General features: G+C 44.4%; 1 protein-coding gene across 1 annotated transcript in view; it reads right to left on the reverse strand.

Annotated features, from left to right (window-relative positions):
* ntn2 (netrin 2) overlaps positions 1-6,161 on the reverse strand; it is a 48,620-nt gene extending 42,459 nt beyond the window's left edge. Inside the window, 1 exon segment of the mRNA XM_035146363.2 lies at positions 5,956-6,161. The gene's annotated coding sequence lies outside the window, so the exon portion shown is untranslated.
* Positions 6,162-14,771: the final 8,610 nt, after the last annotated feature.

Here is a 14,771-nt window from a genome sequence, read left to right on the forward strand (position 1 = left end):
TGAAGTCTCAGCTCCAGCCGCCCGTGCCAGCGGTTCAAACGGCTCAGGACGGCCGTGGTCTTGGCCGTCTGGAAACTCCGGAGATGAGAAGCCTCTACTTCATTCGACGTCTCTGTTGCATACGTGTGTGTGTGTGCTGCTACTGGAGTCGAGACAACCTAAATAACTTAGCTCTGGTATGTCTTATCCCCACCTCGAGTTTTCCGGGTGAAGCACTTGCACAAAAACTTAAGGGTGAAGTTAAAGTCCAAAGTTTTATGGACCCATCCCTCACACAGACCACCTAACTCGTACAATGTCCCTCTATTACAACACCGCCTTACTATGTCCTTTGCTGGCCAGTAAACATATAGAACCCTTGCTGACACAACTGACATGGTCATTTTTTGACACACTCCTCTTCAGTTTTCTCTGAGTGCTCACATTCTATCATATGGTCCACGAAATGAACAGATGAGCTTGCAGCCAACATGGTTGTCATAGCGCTGGTAAAGCCTTACATGCATCCAGTCATATGACAATACGTGAAACAACAGACAGAAAGTGAATAAATGAAGCATCGCGTTAGTTCATGCAGGACATGGAGTCATGTGCTCAGCTGACATAAGCTGTCGGCTACTAACACTCACCAATCACAGCCCATTCTCTCAACAATGCGGTCCCTTTAAATACGACCTCCTTCTCACTGATTCTTCTACACTGCCACTCAATCCCTGCTGCCGGCAACTTGCCGCCACCACCCCAGCCTCCACCTTTTAGCACTGAGTCCAAACATGGCTGTGGTTAATGTTCTTCATCTTGAACAAATGTATCTTGCCTGCTACGCCCACTGGGGGGTTTTGCATGTGTTCCCGGTTTTATCTAAGCATGCTGCGTGGCTAATCCAGGGAACATTCAAAGAATGGAGCCATAACTGTATTCCCATTGGTGCAATAAATGACTGAAATGTGGTTCTTTTGTAGAAATGATCTGTTAGCTCATCATGCCTGAGAGCTCTGAGGTCCCCACCAACACTAAAGGACATCAGCTACTAGCATCCAGATCAGCAAGGTATAGTGATGGGTACAGGCGGACCTCACACACACACGCACACACACATCCTTCTGCATCTGGAGGAAATGTGTGCTGCAGGCCTAGCAGGGTGCAGGGAGATGCAGGATGAAGCATGTGAATCTTTGGCCCTGGATCCCCTTCCCACAGTGAGAGACATCTTGGGTGTCACACCGACGAATGACAGGTATTTTAACAGGAAAGGTGAACACACACACACGCAATTTTTCACTCAACAAGAAAAAACACGGCTACTTAGCGGAAAGAAATGTCCACGTCCTTCCCTCTAAGGTGGAGACAATGAATGTGTGAATGTGTTATGTGGGTACTTTATCACACCGCTTCAATCTCCACTTCTAAGTAGAAATTCATGTCAGGGATGGGACTGATCCAGGACGGAAATAAAAACATAGAACCTCAAGAAATCACACACCATTATAGTGGATGCCAGAGCCTGATATGGTCAAACAGCTGTGTTATGAGAAGTGATCATTCTGGTATTTGAGTTCTGCGGATGCTTCAGAGTCATGGATGAGCTGCGTTCGGTTCCTAATTGGCTTTGATCAAAATGACAAAAGCTTGACTCAAGGAGGGGATGGATGGTTACACCCAACGAAAACAGAGCACAAGGGACGGACAGAAAGATCTAACGTTACTTTTCCCCGTCAAACTCTTGAAGCCGTAGAAGAAAAATATATTAGATGTGTTGACTTTACTCGCGTAGGTGGACGGAGCCAAGAGTCCCGAGGAACCCTGCTTTTCAAAGCCGATGAAAATGATCTGCCTATATGTTTCTGCAGCTTTCCTCCATCTCCATGCACCTTTCCTGTGGGGTTCAGAAATACCACGTACGAGCACACACGCACACACACACACACACACACACACACACACACACACACACACACACACACACACACACACACAGCCGGGAGTGAAAAAAAAATCTGCACTATGTTGCTTTGGATTACACATCATGTGCCTTCAGCAGCTCCTGGCTCTACCTCCCTCGCTCTGTTACTCGTGGAAGCAGGGTGTGATGCAATTAAATAATGATGATTAATTTGCACAAACAGGGAAGCTGGTGGCTGCGCTCCAGATGAGCAGCACCTCGCTCCAGTGGACACACACACTCGACTCAAACATGTCTCACAGTCTCTCTGACCTCGGTGAGGACTCGGAGGCCTTCTCCTGCTGCACTGATTCCAGTCACTTGTGTTGAGAGTGAGAAGTAGGTCAAGTGGCTGACACTGTTTCAGTGCAATAGGGGCATACTCTAAGTCTATTGAAGCAGTTAAGATAAGGAATCTGTGTGGGACTCTCGCTTCGACTCCCAGGCTTGTTGCTGCTTGAGAACCAGGGAGTAGATGATCTCACAGAGGGTGCAGCTCATTATTTTAGTCTTATTATTTCCTGTTGCACCTTGTCCACAATGGATTTCAGGGTCAAATCAAACCTTTAAATACTTAACTCCTCAATAAATCAGAGACGAAACAGCTGTAATTTTGCTTTTTCTCCTTCAACCTGCTATACTATACAGAAACAAACGTCTCTTTCACGTTTCTTTTTGACTTTGCATGGTGCTTTATGTCAAAGTTATTGAGGGTCATTGTCAACAGACAAAAATATGCCAATTAGATTTTTTTTTTTTTTTATTTCAGTTTGCATGTGGTGGCATCAAAGCAAAAAAGGAAAATATTAGAAGTGACAAACGCATTGGGAGACTTGGCGAGGGCAGCGCCGAGGAAGACGGGAACCGAGAGGCGCGCTGCTTGCTTTGGCATCCACACTTGGCTCCGAGTCCAAGTCGCTATTACAGCTCACTGGCTGCGTATAGCCCACCTCTTGTACCTCGTATTAAATCCTAGGCGCGGGCTGTTTTTCTTGCTTTTTAATGCTGCGACCCACGGGCCAGTTGTAAATCGAGGAGGCTGACACCTGTCTGTGGTGTCCGCAGCTCTGATCCGATCCTGCGCGTCCCGGTGCTTCAGCGAGCCAAAACACCCACTTAGCCGAGAGTCACACGAACCCAGCCTCTTAATAAAGTAATGATAGTCATTGACCTCATTTAAAACAAGTGGCAGGTAATGGACAGCCCAGCAGAACGAGCGCCGCGAGTCACTTACTTTCGCGTCCAAGGAAAGAAGTCGTGCGTAAAAATCGAAATCTGCTCTCCACAAACACACGAACGTGCTGGTCGTGCAATAAAGAGGCTCAGTGACCCGCAAATTATAAACTTACCCCAGTGTCAAGTGACTGTCGCCGCAGTTTCCGAGTATTAAATTGACGTCCCTTGAGACTGAGAGATCCACACCAATTAGTCTTCAGGTTGTCTTCCGTCAGAAATCAGCCTTGTCCGGACGCAAAAGTCTCGTCTCTCACACTCGCCTCGTTGGAAAATTCAAAGATGAGGAAAAAAACGCCTGTCACATAGTTTTTTTAAAAAAGAGTAGGGGGACACCGAGAGGAGAGGTGAACCAACATGCGGCCATCCGCGCACAAAGCTGAAAACCAACTGAAACCCCGTCCTGCACATCCATAGGTTGTGGAGCGAGCCCGGGGTAGGCTACTCCCCATTAAAATGAAACCCAGATTTCCCCAGCCATGTGTGTGCGAGAGAGAGAGAGAGAGAGAGAGAGAGAGAGAGAGAGGGAGAGAGGGGGGTAGGTGGGGGTCTAAATAATCCCAAAACCAGCCGTGTTTTCTTAACCTACGTTTCATTTGGTGATGCGCAAAATCGAGTTGTGCCACAATGACGCGCAGACGAAAACAAGCAGCTCGATCACCACCGCACCAACTCGCTTCTAGAGAGATTTTTGTTTCCCCCCTCAAACAACACAACTGGTCTCACTTTTACAACAGATACCTCCGCAGCTTTTACGCACTGATTGTTACTGTGCTTGCCTGGCTCTGAAGTGCCCCGTGGCTCGCTGTGTTCACAGGCAGACATATGGAGGTCGTAATGAGAACACAACGCTGAACCTGTTGAGGCAGAGTGGGGGCCTAGCGGGGCCCACGGTGTAATAACTTATTAATCCTAATAATAGACCAACACATGTGGGCTTTATTAGTGTGTGTACGCCGTGTGCGTCATGGCACGGAACATGTGAACGTTTAGATGGGTTTATCGATTAGTAATGATAGAAGTAGCATCAAATTAAATATAACATGGTGTGCGTGTGTGCGTGCGTGTGTGTGTGTGTGAGTGGAGAGAGAGAGAGAGAGAGAGAGAGAGAAGCTCGTTTTGGCACAGTAAATGTTGCGCCTTCGGCCATGACAGCAGCACATTAACTCATTAACTGATTTCATATGGCTTTGTTCCGTTCTCGTAGTGTGAGTGTGTTTGTTACAGAGCTACAGCTAAATGTGGTTTGTCACGACGAGTGTTCGCAGTTTTCCATATGAGAGGAGGGAGAGTGTGCGTAAAAGCGCTCTGGAGAGGCCCCGTGCTTTATAGGGACTTTAGAAGTGAAACATCTCATTCAACAGTGCTGGATAATATTAAGATGGACGTGTATCTACACAAAGCGGTTATGATAATGAGAGGTGACTTACATTAGAGGCCTTAACGTGCTTTTTGGGTTGACTGTCACATATTGTCTCAGCCAATCACATCTGAGCACCCGGAGCTACTTGTTTTTGCAAATGCAGAAAAACACATGTTACACTTGTAAAGATCAGCGCAGCAGAACCGCGAGGACGGCCACAACCCGTTTTATAATTTATAGGCGACAGGCCGCGTGTAGCTGTGTGTGTTATTGCAGGTGCAGCCCAGTGCCCACTGGCGGGTCATTAACTCGAGCATCACGGCCGATCAAAAAAATCCCGAGCACCTCCTGGCTCCGCAATAAGCTGATCAACATTCCTGCTGTACTTACTGTGCCATCCACTGGGGGGGACAGCACAGCCCGGACCGGACCGGCCCGGCCCGGCCCGGCTCGGCTGGACCCGGGACCGAGCTGCGCTTTTGTGTCTTTATTCTTATAAATAATCTCAAGCAAAGACCATTAAAACATGAAGTCAAACCCACGGATAAGTGAAAAATAATTCGCATTGACCCCAATTCCATATGTGCGCATGCGTGCATGTGTGACACCTATATGAGGATACACCTGCAGCCAATTGTCGACTAATGGACGACGGGGAGCAGAATGGGACAAAATGAAAACGACCTGTAATTACTTCGTTGATAATAAAAGCATTTAAACACACAAAAAAAGGAAAACGGATCGTTCATCAGAAACTTGGCAAAAATCTAATTTCATAAATTATGCATTTATGAAAATAATTCCATCATTATTTTATTAATCATTTAAACTTCCAATAGATGCACATTTATCTCATATCTTAATTGCTTTAGTCTATTATTTGTATAAACCCATTTCTTCTAAATTATTTTCTGGTGTCAGTAAGAACCTTATTTACCTGCTTACAAGAAGTGCACATACATTTTATAATTTATATTCTTATAAATAGATTCTTTATTATTCTGTTCTTGTTTTATCTATTTGTTTTTGTTCATTTCCCCTGTTCTTTACTGTTATTCTCCTTTCTTTAATTTTCTTAAAGTGTAGACGCACTTGTTTTTTGGATCATTCTCTTCCTTGTTTCCAGTTTGGTCCAACAGAGTTTCCTGGAAATGGACATGATATTGTAAATCTTAAAGTGGTTAAGAGGACAACAAACTGTCAGCTTGAACCTGCAGCTGCATGCTGTTGCTTACACAGTCCCAGTGGCAGCAGACAGTAGCTCATTATTTCCAGGGAAGGCCAATACTGACGCATTTATGTGAAATAAAGAAACCCCTCATCTAGATTATGTCCAATTACAAGAGGGAGAGATTAGAGTGCGTAAAAGACAGAAGGAAAGAAAGAAAGCAAGACTAACACCCGGCACCACACTCACTTGCTGTCAGATGGGATTCAGGCCTCTCCTCGGGCTTTTGGAGCTGTTGCACTTGGATCAGTGTGTTGATGTTGTCTGCGGAACAAGTCTCACGGCCCGGGGCCTCTCTGCGCTGGGTTCCCTGTGGCGGACACCCCGGAGAACATGTCAGCCTCCGGCTTTTTCCTCGCTTCATTTTTTGGCACCCCCGCCGCCGGACGCACGGAGAGATGTGTACCTTGTGCAGAGGAAATCCCACACCTGTTTTTTTTAATAGGGGGATAGTGCCCTCTTGTGGTGGAATAGCGGTAAAGCTCAGTCAGACTCATAACCTTGGAGCCACCATTCCTCTTCACTGTTCCTCCAAACGTCCTGGTCCTGTTTGTTCCAGCAGACACAGTAGAGCCACTGCACTAAAAGCACCTCAATTCTCCATGTTGTTAGTTACACCTGTGTAACTAGTCAAGATTTAATACAATTTAATAAATAAATTTAATAAAATTATAGCTGAAACTCCTGCACAGGGTTATTTTCTATTTTAAAAAAAGCAAACAAACACTATAAAAATAAACTAACTTCCTCTCAGTTGTAATTGCTCCATAAATGAGCACCTGAGACCTGTAGTTACAACAAGCTCTATATGATAAGACCTGAGTACCTGAGATAAGATCAACTCACTGGGCCCTGCGATTTGTTGGTGACCTGTCCAGTGTGCACTCTGCCTCTCGCTCAAAGGTCCTACAAGGTTCCTGGTTCAAATCCCAACTTGCCCACGGTCTTTGCATACAGTTCAAACATTGGGGTTAGGTTAACTGGACACTCGCTGATGTCGGCTCTCAGAGCCCTCCTAAGATAAGAGGTTAAAGGTTCAGTGTGTAGAATTTAGTGACATCTAGTGGTGAGGTTGCATGTTGCAGCTGAATACCCCTCACCCTCCCCTTCCTAACATGAAAGAGAAACTGTGGTAGCCTTCAGTTGACATAAAAACTCAAAAGCTGTTAAGTTTGTCCAGTCTGGGATACTGTAATAAACATGGTGGCCTCCATCCCAATGTAATTATAAAGAATTGAAATATAAAGGGGCCATTCTAGGGTTTGTACAATTGAGATGTTCACAAACTACTGAAAATAGGATTATTTTATATTCACTTTCTGCCAAAAGATCCCTTTCACCTTAATCTTACACACTGAGCCTCTAAAATGGATGGATTAAAACCCAGATTTTGTTTACAACCAATTTGTAAAATCAAATGGAAAATTTAAATATGAAGAATTGTTTAGTCGGTTTATTGTCGTGTTTAACAGCCAATCAGAGTGCTCTTTGATACAAAGAAGAAGAAGACAGAGAGATGATTGATTTTTCACCCAAACATTCTTAATACACTTAGGATCTTAATGAGAATGTAGCACGTATTCACACTCTGTGCATTTGTGACATTACCGAACAGTCCTGCTGGTTACAGGCCGAGGAGCCTGAGAGATCACAGTGTGTCCCCCCCACAGTCCTTGTATGCAATTTGTTGTTTGAAGGTCAAAGAGATCAGTTACAAGCTCCGCTGGCGTCACAGCAGAGTTCTGTTGGTTAACACCTTTGTATCGTCTGAAGTATGAACCTCCTCCAGTTATCTCTTCAACATGTGTGTGATCTTTATCATCTTCGGAGTGTAGATTTCATCACTATCATGCTGTCCAATCACGATGTCTCCACATACACTTTATACTCTATGCGAGGGATGTCTTGACATTATCTTGATTTCCAACATGTGTCACTGGATAATGTGGAATAATTATTACTTGGCATTAAAATAAAAAAGTACTTGTGAGTGGATTAGATCTAATCAGATCATTTATATAATCACATGCACATTTTATCTTTGGCCTGTATCTGATCTTAAGGAGATTATAGAATTATAACTGTTTTACACCATTATTATTCTATAAAGTATTTTTTATTCCAGAATGATGTTTGTGTTAACATTTTAATCTGTGGAGGTACTTAAATAAACTATATTTACCAGTTTTTTATAATGCACCATTTGAGCATGGTATATACATTTTAATAATTATTTATCAATGGTTGATAACTAATTATCCATAAATCCATATTAAACCATGGATGACAATAGGGGTTAGCATAGTATTAATCATAGATAAACACCCACTTCCTGATTAGCCATGAGCTAAAGCAATTATACATGTTGTTAATACATTAATCAAGCATTTATTTGTTAAATAAATATGACCTTTATAAAGCTATAGTATAATCAATAGTATTAATTCTGAATAAGGTCATTTGTTACTCCTTACAAACATTCATAAAGGTTCCCATATTAGTATAGATTATTATTATTATTATCATTATTATTATCATTATTATTATTAAGATGGATGCTGTCACCTACAAACCCAATATTTAACTTTCAAGTGATTGGGCAGCTGATTAAGATTCATCCCAGAGGCTGAAACCCACCCCCCACATACACATACAGTCACATACACCTGACATCCGAGCCGCTGCTTCACAGGTACCTTCACTCCTCTGCCGGCTCCTGCTGATGCCCTTCAACTCACCACTGAAAACCACTGTGTCACTGTACAGAAATGTGAAACGTATCCATTTGCCTTTAGAGAAGTGGGCCAAACTGCAGGGGCACGTCGGAGCCCAACCGACTGATAATTAATTGCTGCTGGCAAGGAGCCCACGGAGAGTGGGTGTGCGGTTGTGGAAGAGGAGGGGGCGGTTAGTGGAGAAGGTTACAGCAGAGGAAAATGGGAAAAGGAGGCCAGAAGAAAGAAAGAAGGAGAGAGAGAGAGAGAGAGGGAGAGCACTGAGGGCACTTGAAATGACACTGAGGTCTCAGTAAAAATAAACAGCTTGAGCCCCTCTCAGCACACCCCCCCCCTGTTTATAGCGACAGCCGCTTGGGGAACCCCGCCTGTTTACTTTCCCTCTGCCGACTCATCTTAAGTCAAGATGGCATGTTGGCGTTATTGTATACATCCTCTCACACACTCACTCATCCAGGGCTCAGCTGCCACTCCACTTCAAAGACCCCGGGGCCTGAGTGGGAACGGAAGAGATATTAATGGGTTTAATACCAGCATGTCCTTGTGCGACGCGTGCATGTGTCTGTGTGTGTGTGTGTGTGTGCTGACCTACAGTCTCTCTCTGTCACACACTTCCATTTCTTGGGGTGTGCGGTATCAACGTGTCAACATTAAGGAGAGGGAGCTATCAATAGCTCTTCTGCCAGTATTATGGTCCCATCCATCATTTTGACATCACCCCACTGAAGGTGGTCTCTTCCCGGCTCACACTGATGACTCAACCGCAGAGAGTTTTTAAATGAGGATACCTTGAGGCCACAGCGAGGAATCTGCTGTAACCCAATCTGCACTCCTGAAGACGCAGAGGATGTGTGCCGGCCTCAGTGTGTGTGTGTGTTTGGGGGGGTTACTGTTGACTTGCTGTGAGATTATTTTGGGGTTTAGCCGTTTACATTTGACAGCATTGACTGTCCAAGATGATGGAGGGGAAATTGGCTTTCCCAGTCAGTCTGCATGCATGTGTGATTAACCCGCAGAGAAAAAAAGATTGCTTGGATGCATGTGTGTGTCCTCACATACATGTATGCATGTCGACTTGCAGAGAATGGGGGTTCAGGTAACTCTCTGGTGGTATTTGGGCCCTTCATTTGTGCGGAATCCAGCATCATTATCCCAAAGTGTTGCCAGCTGGAAGTGCTTGGGAGTTCCCATTTGAACTCTATGTGTGTTCTGAAGATGTAGCGGGAGCGGGAGAGTCAAAATGCTCTAATGAAAGCTTGCGTCCTGGTTCTCATTCGCCTCGACGTTCACGAGCAGCGGAATCTGGCACCGTCTTGCCGATTTGCTAATAAATTGTGCGGCCACAACAATGCCACCCAAGGCTACAGAGCTGCTTTATGAATCAGTTGTAATCCAGTGAGCTGGATGATGTTGGAGGTTCGATTCAGGCACAGTGATACTAAATAATGACCCAACAGATCTGTAATCAATTAGAAGAAACCCTTAAATGTTTCAATATTCCCCCCGTGCTTTTCGGAGATCATCAGGATCAGAAATGGTAATTATTACCAGTTTTACCATTAGCATTGTTCGTGTTCTGTATTTCAACCAGTATTTTTCTCTAAGGCCACCAGGGAGAAGATCAAAGTTTTCCATTCTCACTGAAATATCTTAAATTGGATGAACTGGTACAAAATGTAACAGAGACACACGTAGACCGACGCATCTCCACTTCCTTCTACTATCCAGAATTGGAGGATATATTGTGGATATGACCACCGCCATCTTGTGCATTTGGAGCCAGTGTGTGCTTATAAACAGTCTCTGGCAGAGATATGACTTCTCTTCTCCCACAACCATGATGTTGACATTTTGAGTTATTAATAATGTATCTCAAGAACCATTGGATGAATTACCATGACATTTGGCGCAGACAATCAATTTTTGGTGATCCCTCTTTTTGAACTGGCACCAAGACCAGGTCAATATTTAAAGTTTCCCATTGCTTTAGTATCTCATGAAATAGCTGAAAGGTCTGAGACTTAATCTTTTAGCTTTTTTGTGTTCAGGTTAGTTAGCAGACATTAGCATGCTAAACTACTGTGAGATGACGAAAAGGGTCAGGCATTACCTGCGCTTAACATCAGCATAGAAGCATGCACAGCATCACAGAGTCACAACAGCTGTGTCCCAATTCAAGACCTGCTTTTCTTCAGAGGACACAGTCTACGCAACCCACGAAGGAGGCGGCCTCTTTATTCTGTAGACAACCAAAATGAGGTGGTCTGGTCTACGGAGGATTTCCGTGATCTGCATCACCAGCATGTCCTGCCCTTGCCGCTGTCACCTAGCAACAGAGTTGGACACGAACAGAAAGTCTTAATGCCCCCTGGGTTTTTTCTAACCAGTGTACCATTAGCTGTGCGGTTGAGTTGAAGCCTGATGTTTACATTTAAAAGTCTAAGCATCGGAAGTCTCTTTGCTTGCCACCACCATTATCGCATGGAAAAACAGTTTATCAATGAATCCTGAGATAGGTTGGCCTGCGAAGGATCCACCCGTCGGAGCCTTCGTTCCTCTGGGATGAACAGACGCTTTTTTTGGAGGAGCCTCCAAAGAATTGTGACACAGCTTATGTCTGCAACTGTAGACTTGTCTTCTTTGAACATTGATCATTATAATATACAATAATGTTCAAGTTAACAATCCTTTAAACTGGTTCATTCCAAAAACAACCGTGCCAACAACATGACATTAGTACAAACCCTGAGCTTGTAAAACTTCACAAGGTCAGCTTCTTTTTTTTTTTTACTGCTCATCTGGTATCACAAATAACTACAGTGTGATCACGCAGGTCGGGTATAGTAGGATCGTTTAACCACTAGATGGCAGTGTTGGTCTAGTTTAAAGTGCTCCTCCACCTGTTGCAGGCATTGCCAAGCAGGCCAAAGTAGGAGTGTTGCAACACACGATCAAGGCCGCAGCCAGAAAGTCAACATTTAAAAAATTGATATTGTAGCTGGTGGGATAAAAAGCTTCAGCGCTGTGATTTAGGCCTCTGTCATCAATGCAGGACTCCGCAGGTGTAAATCCTCAAGGACAGATGCTTTTTTCTTCATTGGTTTTACTCAGGAGAATTCAATTTTGGACCCTGTAAACCTGTATTTGTGTTGAGGAACATAAAAAGTGAAAGGAGTCAGTAAGAACGGGTCACATTCCAAAGTGTACGACTTTTTTATCCACCTTCAGCAGGTATATTGATATTTTCTAATCTTAAATATTTGGTCAATGTGGTGCTGATGTTTTCTATAGGTTCAAGTCTCAAGTATCCGGAGAGAAAAGTGTTCATTGTCGGGCTCGGTGGTCAGCTTTCCGTAGTCATTTCCGTTCACAAAAGGGGTATTTACCTTCAATACGGTTTGCATAAGCTGTAAGTAGGGTCGGGGTGGGTCAGTAATTACAATGCAATTCAAAACCGGCCTTCGCCTCTTACGAAAAAGGATGTTTCTTCTCCCCTGTTGAATATTAGATTAATAGGTAGGATTAACACGCCTGCTATAAAATGTTAGTTATAAGAAACCCAAATTGGATTTTCATGTCTGGATCATGTTTCTGCTTCTCTGTTTTAGGGATTAGTGCGACGTCACCATTTCATTTCATTCAGTTTCACTCAACAAGCGAGTGTGACACGTTGAGTTTTTCAGCTAACACTATGGGAAATTCACTAGCCAATTGTGCGGCCAATTACCATAGTATTACATTGTCCTGCTCAGTGTGGTCTCTTTCAGTGTAACATGAACTATTCCTAAATGAGACTAAATGCCCTCTGATTCAAACAAGTTCATAGCGGTGTTCCCAGGGGGTCAGCCCTTGTGCACTTTGAGCTGAAAAGCATCCCATTTGGCTCTCGCTTTACATCCAGACCCTATTGACAAGTGCACGCAGGCAGGCATGCAACAACACACACACACGCGCACGCACACACACACACGCACAGACTCTCTCTCACACTCACAGAAACCTGTCCCCTTTGAGTCTAAACCTCTATAGCCATATATGTGCATTCCCTAATTGGTGGTTCTTCTTTCAAAGGAGTGATTATGTGTGTATGTGTTTAGAGGCGTCCTCTCTGTCCAAGGCTTGATTCAGTCCATCTCCAGTGCCAGAGGGGACAAAAGAGACACCCGTTCCTCCTCTCAGGGCGAGGGGCCGTTGACACCAATAAATCCCCCCCATCCACTTCCTCCCCGGTGTGTTGGGGTTATGTCAGGAATGTCCTGGGTCCTATTGTCCCCCCGGTGCTCTGTTTTTGGTAACCCATCACCAAGCATTCTCTGCCTCCTCCCTCCCCCTTACACACACACACACACACATACATGAACACATGCACACACGTATGTCCACACCCCCTGGGCTGTGTGTCCCCTGGTCCCTCACTCTGAATAGACCACCTCTGCTGAATGCGACAGACAGGCAGGCGTCAGGACGTCAGGTTCAGCAGCCCAAGTCGTGCACGGCGGCCCTGTGGGGAAAAATAAAAGCCAGTTGTTTTCACCTGTTTGCTCCGCTCGCGCTCTTTGTCTAATGGGAGAAAGAAAATAAAACAATGGGCCGAGTGTTTTTAGACTCCAGACTTAATGCCTGTTCTGTCCTTTCAGCGGATTCGAGCACACTGCCCCCTTCATCGCTTTTACAGTGGAAACTTCAAGTTGATACTCATGCAGCCTGCACTTTAAATTAGCATGCTCTGATGCACACTTATTTTTTATTCATTGTTTAATTGTTATCAATTCTCACCCACACACAAAGACAAAGCAAAAACTAAAGTAAAGTTATACTAGTTTGTTATTAAAATATATTATTATCGAAGTCTGCTACATCCAGTTGTAATGTGTTGCATGTCGCCCATTGGGAGCAGCCACTTCACTCTTTATCCAAGCACTACCTTGTTGATGAAGTCACCTGTTTGCTAAGGGGCCAAATGATCTGTATATATTTTAGATTTCTGGGTCCGACTTCTTTTTCGGACTGTGTGAAACCCAGGGGCGGATCCAGGGGTAAGGCCATGGGGGGGCTCTGGCCCCAGCTGGCATCTGGTTGGCCCTTGAAGTTTTTAAATATCCTTTTTTGTTACATTTTTAAAAGTAACTTAATAACAATACTAATAATAACTAGGACAATTTGTTAAGAATGTTTGAAGTTCATAATGCACTTGAACAAGGAACAGTTTCCACAATTTATTCAATGATGTGTAGCTTTGCTCAACGCTATAGAGCTAACAGTAAACAAGGGATGACTTAAATGTGCACCTTACTTAATCAGGAATTGTGCACGTATGTTGGACACACAGTTTAGTTAGATGCACCACTGGTGGAGCCTGTCATGAAGAGACTGAGCCGAATGATTCACATGGCTCAGCAACTGACACCTGACTGACCATCCTATCTGACACGAGAACATGTGGCGGGGAACAAAAAAACAAAGTAAATAACGGAGCAGTCAACATCAACATCTAAACACTGCGTTTTAGTATTTAAATACTGCGTCATTACACCAATTACTTCTTATCCGTTTCCTTTGTTCTGCCTTCAGTAACCGTGAAGGCAACGGTCAATTGAAATAATCCCCGTCGCTTTTACGAATGTGACGAGCAAAGAGTCATCTGTCATCAGAATTCCTGCCCGGACTGTTTTCATCTGCATAATCTGTTTAATCTAAGTACACTTCATCGACTCCCTCAATCTCTGTCTCGCTCCCACAAACACGCTCACGCACACATACCTGCACACACATTCACGAATCCTTTCAGTTGCCACATGTCACACACTGACAACCATTCAAGACATCGTGTGTCCATTCATTGCAAGCCCTTCGTGCATTCATTCAGCCTCTCATAGCACACATACACTTCTCCCTGGCCTTATTTTTAGCTTCATCTGATCCATTCACTCTCGTCACAGAAGGAGGCAACATCTCATTCTGATGGTGATGCTTCCTCGTGTCACCTGGCAGGGTTGGAGCTCGCGCCGCTGCCAAAACCCCAAATACCAGAGGTTTGATTTGTTGTTCGGTGGGACCAATGTATGTTTTCCGTGCGTGTGTGTGTGTGTGTGTGCGTGTGTGTGTGTGTGTGTGTGTGTGTGTGTGTGTGTGTGTGTGTGTGTGTGAGAGAGAGGGAGTTAGAGGGAGTAGGTGGGTTGTACACATGTTACGAAGCGAGGCGCCATTGCGGCCTAAAAAACTATTAGGCTCTGTAAATACACACTGTGGCGAAAGTAAACATTCTCAGCA

The sequence above is a fragment of the Hippoglossus stenolepis genome, chromosome 21 (assembly GCF_022539355.2).
Source record: "Hippoglossus stenolepis isolate QCI-W04-F060 chromosome 21, HSTE1.2, whole genome shotgun sequence".
Taxonomy (NCBI): Eukaryota; Metazoa; Chordata; class Actinopteri; order Pleuronectiformes; family Pleuronectidae; genus Hippoglossus; species Hippoglossus stenolepis.